Source organism: Rutidosis leptorrhynchoides, chromosome 11 (genome assembly GCF_046630445.1).
Source record: "Rutidosis leptorrhynchoides isolate AG116_Rl617_1_P2 chromosome 11, CSIRO_AGI_Rlap_v1, whole genome shotgun sequence".
In the NCBI taxonomy this organism is placed as follows: Eukaryota; Viridiplantae; Streptophyta; class Magnoliopsida; order Asterales; family Asteraceae; genus Rutidosis; species Rutidosis leptorrhynchoides.
The window spans coordinates 187,555,654-187,563,702 of NC_092343.1; positions in this window are offsets into that span (position 1 = coordinate 187,555,654).

Here is an 8,049-nt window from a genome sequence, read left to right on the forward strand (position 1 = left end):
ATTTTATATCTTATTTTACATAGTTAATTCTAATGTTTAAATTATATTTTATAATTTCAAATTACTACATATATTTGCATTTATATATATACACATTTTTATTTACAAACAATAGTTAGTGAATCGTCGGGAATAGTCACAGGATTACTGAATTATGAAAACAGTTCCAAAATTTTAAGACTCAATATTACAGAGTTTGCTTATCGTATAGGAAATATATAAAGATTAAGTTTAAATTTGGTCGGAAATTTCCGGGTCGTCACAGTACCTACCCATTAAAGAAATTTCGTCTCGAAATTTGAGTGAGGTGGTCATGGCTAACAATAAAAATGTTTTTCTGACGAATATGAGCTGATAACCAGAGTTTTATTACTGTTGAGTAATATGGATAAGATAATTCGATTATTCGAAGGGTACGGCTGAAGCTATCACAAAATAGTGATATGAGAAAGACAAGTTTCATCATAACTTTTGACTAGTCAGGGTTGAATTCCAGAATTCAAGGGATTTAAAAGAAAATCTTGGAAATCTATAAGATCTGATTCTTCAGGATTTATGGAAATTAAGATCTCTATAATTAAATGTGATTATCCGTCTCGATGGCCTTGTCTGGTATTTTCATTATAAAAGAACTTTTTCCGTTCCAATATTTTCACCACTCCAATACTTTATTTCTCGATCCATACTTTCAATGATTGTGAATATGCTTAATCCAACTCTGGTTCTTAACCTCATTCTGACTATCGCAACAATCATTCTTCTATTCCAAATCCCACCAGAGGAATCTGTTTACATCTACTTTTCTCTTGAGGTAATTGTGTTTATCATACTCCCGTGTCTTTATATTGCTATTCGTATTAATGTACACGGTTTGTGATTTCAGTGTTGTTGTCGAGTTTTATATCTTCCCTTATGTTTCCGAGCTCTTTGCCTTTTGATTCTCTTCTCGACCTCTAATAAAGCAAGTAATGGTTCAGAATTCATAAGTATGGAGTTTCGAATGATTATAGTATTTTAAGAAGAAAGGAATGTATTAGCACAATTTGATTTATCAAATTACCAGAATCCCTGAGGATGGAACTATCAAGAATATATTTTCTTGATATGTTCAGAGGTTAAGTAGAATGAAAGAGTTATGTAACATGGTTCATGATAGAGGTATGATATGTGATCCTTTATCACGTTCCATTAGAAACTCAGCATGACTTACTGTAATATAATCATGTTGGCCGGGTGTCATTATATTATACTAACCCATGCTTCAATTCCCAACACTTCTCCACAATTCATTTATAATTTATACTTAGTTTTTACAGAAGTTTCCAATATAATGGAATACAGAAAACACGAAGAGGTAGATAATTTCGGACTAGAATATTTATGAAAATATCCTCAGAAATATCGAAGATATTTATGATGATATTTTGGAATTTCTAAGTTCGAAGGTTGATGAAGAAAAATTTTCCGCAAGATTTTAACATGACTTCGGAGTAAGATATTCTCTAAAGATTTCATCGGTTCCAGAATTACCTGGATTCTTTGAATATAGGGTTTGGTCCTTGTATTTGTCCTTGGTCTCCTTCATGGCTAGCTCGATCCAATTTTCAGTATCAAATTTTCTATCGAGCGTTCCCAACACTCCATTTTTTATCATCAAACTTTTGGCCGTTTAGACCATCTACAATTCTTTTGTTTCCTCTGCATTTAATGCTACGATATCTGAATCATCGGTTATCAATTCGAGGTGTTTTCAGGAGAATTGTGTTTTTAGATGATTAAACGCTGATGGTTGTGTGGTGGAATATAAAAGGTTCCCCGGTAACAATAAAAGAGCATACGTATATATCAAGGTTATATTACAGCTGCTTCGAAAGAAAAGTCGTAGTTGACTCGTTGGAGCTGTGACAAAATTAGCTAGTTTGGAAAAGGGATTGTAAAGTTATTTTCAGTAATAACAACGCCATAGGAGCTAGCACAGATACGTGTTAAACGTTTGCTCAGTTTCCGAGATTTTTTCAGGTGCATAACTATATGTTTCAATATTTTCTTTCATAGATGAAGTGCGGTTGATTTATCCTCTTGATTGAGGTGTTTTCAAGAATCATAGATGGTTTGAATGCAGATTATAATTGTCAAGATACAAATGAGGTTTAAGATGAAATCAAGTGGCAAACTTGAAGAAATGTTTAGTTTCATATGTTATAATCAATATTTTAATTAATTTTAACTGTCCAATATTATTAGTCAACAGTCGATAGTCCACAGTTAACAGTCCAGTAATTCATATATAGTTTAATATATTATATTCGAATTAATTAATACGTGTTGTGGCCCGTATACGTCTCAGACTCGATCACAACTCAAACTATATATATTATTGTAGAATTAACCTCAACCCTGTATAGCTAATTCCAGCATTACTGCATATAGAGTGTCTATGGTTATTCCAAATAATATATATATATATGCGTCGATATGATATGCCAAAACCTTGTATACGTGTCCCGATATTTAAAGTGCGTAAAATAAATAACAGAAATTAAAGGACGATAAATAAAACTGCGATAATTAAATTGCGATAAATAAACTGCGATAAATAAAATGTAATCAGTTAGCTAGGAACAGTTAGCTAGGATCCGTTAGCGTGGATTCTTAACAAAATTTCTCATAGTTAAATTTTTCTGTTTCTAACAAATTTTATTTTGTCCAATGTTTTCTTCATTATGCCACTTGTTGGATTCTGATAGGTCAAAAATATGAAATTGAATGAAAATGGTTATTTTATGATGAACAGATTCGTATATCTTGTGGATGTAAGTAGGATAGTAAATGTCTGTTGAATCAGATTCGAAGAATGTACAATGTAACTTATTAATGTGAAATCTAAATATTCCTTGGGTTTACCTACCTGTTAAAATATTTTCATCATTAACAGTTTTGTACGAAAGAATTTTTAATTACAATCTTTATGAAAACATATATACATATATATTTCCTTCAGATGTAATCATGGATTTAATGAGTCAATATGATATTAAAATCATTTGATTTACCATTAGAACAAGAATATATAATCTCTAAGACATTAGAGATTACTTAATCGCCATGTCGAACGAAAATAAAATAGATAGAACGATACGTAGTACGATGATTATACTCGAGGTACAGAATGAGATGTTGAGACATGGATTGTTGATGGTAGTGGTGCTGTTATTGATGGTACTGTTGGTGCCGATGTTGTAGCTGAAGCTGGTAAATTTTGCATCATTTTCTCCAAATTGATTACTCGAGCGCGAAGTTCGTTGACTTCTTCTATTATTCTGGGATGATTGTCGGTCGGAACGAGCGGGTGAATAAGGTTTAGAATTTTAGATAGAATATAATCATGGAAAGATACTCTGAAAATGAGTGTGGAAATGGTGTTTCGAATAGGTTCGCCGGTAAATGCTTCAGGTTCTTCGCCAAAAGGGGAATGTGGTGGATGGAAAGGATCGCTTTCTGAGCGTCTCCATTGGTTAAATCATCTACAAACCCATTAGATGAATTGGGGATGGCTGATTGATTAATTCATTCTGGTGACACCGCTTTCGGAGCTTAGGTGAATATCCATGTCGGAATAGCTGTCGGAATAACTATCGGAATAGCTATCGAAATCTGAGGGACTCGAACTGGTTGAGGGATTCATCTCGTATGATCAGATGAAGGATTTTCGATAAGAAATAGATTATAGGATGTAGATTATTACCCTGTAATACATAATTTACATATGCATATATAATACTAAAATCCCATAGGTTACGGAGGAATTCTACGGAAGCTGTCAAGCAAAGGTAACAATAACAAATACGCTAAGATAAGTATTTATCTATACACTGTCTATGCAATAGAGGCAATAAGACGTGTCTAGACTTTAAGATAATAAGCAAGTGATTCCCTAAGAATGATAAGCAGGTAATTTTTTGACACGAAATGATAAGCAAAAATTTTGACATGCAGACACGGTCGAAGTCCAGACTCACTAATGTATCCTAACGACTATCAGTTAGACACACTAATTCAAGACCTGGTTCACTAAGACCACCGCTCTGATACCACATATCATACCCCATCCTGATCTGTCTGGACGAAGTCACCAACATCTGGTTCCATTGCGATGATCGACTCCAAATAATATCTTTACAATGAGCAAATGCACAGCGGAAGATTTCTTTCATACCTGAGAATAAACATGCTTTCAAGTGTCAACCAAAAGGTTGGTGAGTTCATATGTTTATCATAAAACAATAAAATTCATCATTTTGATAGACCACAAGATTTAAATGCTGCCTGATACAAATGGGCCCGAATCCTATACCCACCTGTAATGTACATGCGATATCTTTTAAATACAGTACACCTTTCTCGTCTACGAAATCATCTTTCATAAATCTTAGTAACCGTACACATATCTTGTGCACAAAAATAACATACACATAACCTGTGAATAAAATCATTCTCTCGATACATAACATTCACTTTTCATTGCTTTCATAGCTTGGCTTGGTAACCGACCTTAACATATAATGCGCATAATAATATCCCCAAAACAAAACATCTCATCTGTATAATAATCATATAAACTTCGAAGTACTAAACACCACGCCCACTAGCCCTTACGTCTAGTGAACATTCTGGGTGGGGGTGTTAAACCCGGTAGCTACCTTTAGGATTCGCGTGAATTAGGCGTGCACTAATTCTCAAAATTAGTGATATTCCCTAATTCTTAGGTTACCAAGCAATAATAATCAGGGGAAAAATATTCATATCAATTGTGGCAATTATCACGTCCACATAATTCAATGGTGGCAATTATCACGTCCACATAATTCATTCGAGGAATGTTTTGCTTGTGTCTATCTCGTCAAACATTTATAAAAGCATTTTATGTATTCGCAGTTCAAAATGTATTTTAAAAGTATTTAATAAAGCAGTTGTAAAAGTAACGCATGTATTCTCAGTCCTAAAAATATAAAGAGTAAAAGGAAATCAAATGAACTCACGCATATAAATATTGTAAAACAGTTATTAAAACATTGCATGTATTCTCAGCCCAAAAATGTAATGAGTAAAAGGGAACAAATGAACTCACCTATTGTATTTTGTAGAAAAAATACATATGACGTCATTAAATAAGTGTATGGTCGGCCTTGGATTCACGAACCTATATATATATATATATATATATATATATATATATATATATATATATATATATATATATATATATATATTAACACATATAATCATGATCGAGCAAGTTATATATTAATATTAGTAATATATATATATATATATATATATATATATATATATATATATATATATATATATATATATATATATATATATATATATATATATATATATATATATATATTATTTCAATTTATATATATATATATATATATATATATATATATATATTTCTATATATATATACTTTTATATATATTCTATATGTAAGTATTTATTTGATATAATGATATTCGTAATGATAATAAATTAAGAGTAGTATTATTTTGTAATAATAATAATAATCATATTATTAATAATAATCATAATGATAATAATAAAAATTTTATTTACTAAAATTAGTAATAATTTTGATAATAATAATAATAATAATAATAATAATAATAATAATAAGAATAATAATAATAATAATAATAATAATAATAATAATAATAATAATAATAATAATAATAATAATAATAATAATAATAATAATAATAATAATAATAGTAATAATAATAATTATGAAATTATACCATCTTGTGTTAGCATCTAATCACATCATCATTGTTATGTATCCTTAATACACCATCATCGATCAACATCATCCTCATCATTGAACTTTACCATTATCATTCACCATCATATCATCGATCATATACCTATATTCTCATTATCTTCATATTAAACACATATCATCATCATTTCATAATATCATTATCCAATCCTAATCATCTTATTACCATTAATCTTGCCATCACCTTTAATGATGTATCATATCAAGTATCCTATATGTACTTTATCATTTCTAAATCATCATCTCCATTATTATTATTATTATTTTGTTTTTTTAACCGAATCCGCTAATCACCTTAACTATCATCCTTAATCATTATCAACTTGAATTATGTGTGGGTTCGTGTTGTCGTCGAATTCGAATTATAATACCGAAACAATGGGCTGGAACAAGTGTGGCCCAATTCTCCTCACACGTCTATTTATCAAAACCCAACAACATTTAAACGATTCAATTTTTATAGCAGGATAATACCCAACATTTTTGGTCCATCATCACTAACATTTGCATCGAATAAAAAAAATACTAATTTTCTATGTCGTGTTGCATAAAAAAAAATGAATTCCTTTTCTATTTGTTTGCCACATTCTTTAAGTTGGTTATCTAATTCCTCATGGGTCTTATCTTCTATATAAAATATTCTTCATATTACATGTTATCATTCTCACAGCACAACATTCCATTTAAGCACTCTTGATATTTTATTCGATGCTTTTTATCACTAACCATTTCCATTATTCATTTCTTTATTATAATCATCATCATTCTTAATAGAACTTGCCACAGAATTGTAGTAGTAACAATAAGGTGCTTGGGTAGAAAAACAGCGGCATAGGCTGTTGTTTCGCACAAGGAAAATGAAACAAGTGTCGAGTGGTTACAGCAGTAGACAACTTCTTGTGTTTAGTGGGTGTCGAAGAAGAAGTTTTTGATGATGGTTTTGGGTTACGGTTGTAAACATAGCAGGTTTATCATCAATAAATGGTCGTTGGGTTCCTTGGGATACAACCTCGAAAGGTACCATACAACAGGGTTTCGTTTCTGGTCGTGGAAGTGGTGGTGTTTGATCGGCCACAATTAATAGAGAGAGAGGTGATTGTGGTTGTTTGATGGTGGCATTGTGGTGAGGTGCTCGTCACAATTTAAGAAACAGGAGAAATGGTTTCAAGTGGTTTGTATAAAAGAGAGGAGGAGAGTTTTGTTGATGAATATTGTAATAACAAGGTTTGAGGTGGTGTTGTTCAACAAGAAGAAACAGAAAACATATAAGTGAAGTAATGGTGGTGAAAATTCGATGGATGGTGGATGACGGTAGTCGATGGTGAATTTTTGGTGTTCATTTGAGTATGTATATGTATATGTATATATAAATATAGATAGAAGATAGTTAATTTGTAAAGAGATAGTGGATGATTGATAAATGGAGAGCTGTCGATAATAAATGAAAAAGTGTGATGTTTTGTGATGATTTAGACATGAAACATAAAGGTTCAATCATCATCAATTAAACACAGTACATTTTATTTACTTTATAAATTGATTCAATTCACGGGTAATACACAAACAAACTGATGGATAGGAAAAAGATTCGCCTAATTAATTATTAAGATTTATATTTAATATAATTTATTAATAATAATACTTTTAATTTTAATAATAATAATTGTCATAATAATAGTAATAATAATATTAATAATAATAATGATAACAATAATAATATTTGTCATAATAATAATGATATAACATATTAACTGCGTTTAATTTCATATCTATATCTATATTATTTATAATAAAGTATCTAGTACATAGCATTAATATTAATATTAGTATTACTTGTGTGTTACTTATTCTATATAATAATATATTTGGATAGATAACATTTATAGAGTTTATATATATTACAATATAATAATTATTAATGGCAATCATATATTATATATATATAAATTCATTTTAAATTGTATTTATTTATTTTATATCTTATTTTACATAGTTAATTCTAGTGTTTAAATTATATTTTATAATTTCAAATTACTACATATATTTGCATTTATATATATACACATTTTTATTTACAAACAATCGTTCGTGAATCGTCGGGAATAAACACAGGATTACTGAATTATGAAAACAGTTCCAAAATTTTAAGACTCAACATTACAGACTTTGCTTATCGTATAGGAAATATATAAAGATTAAGT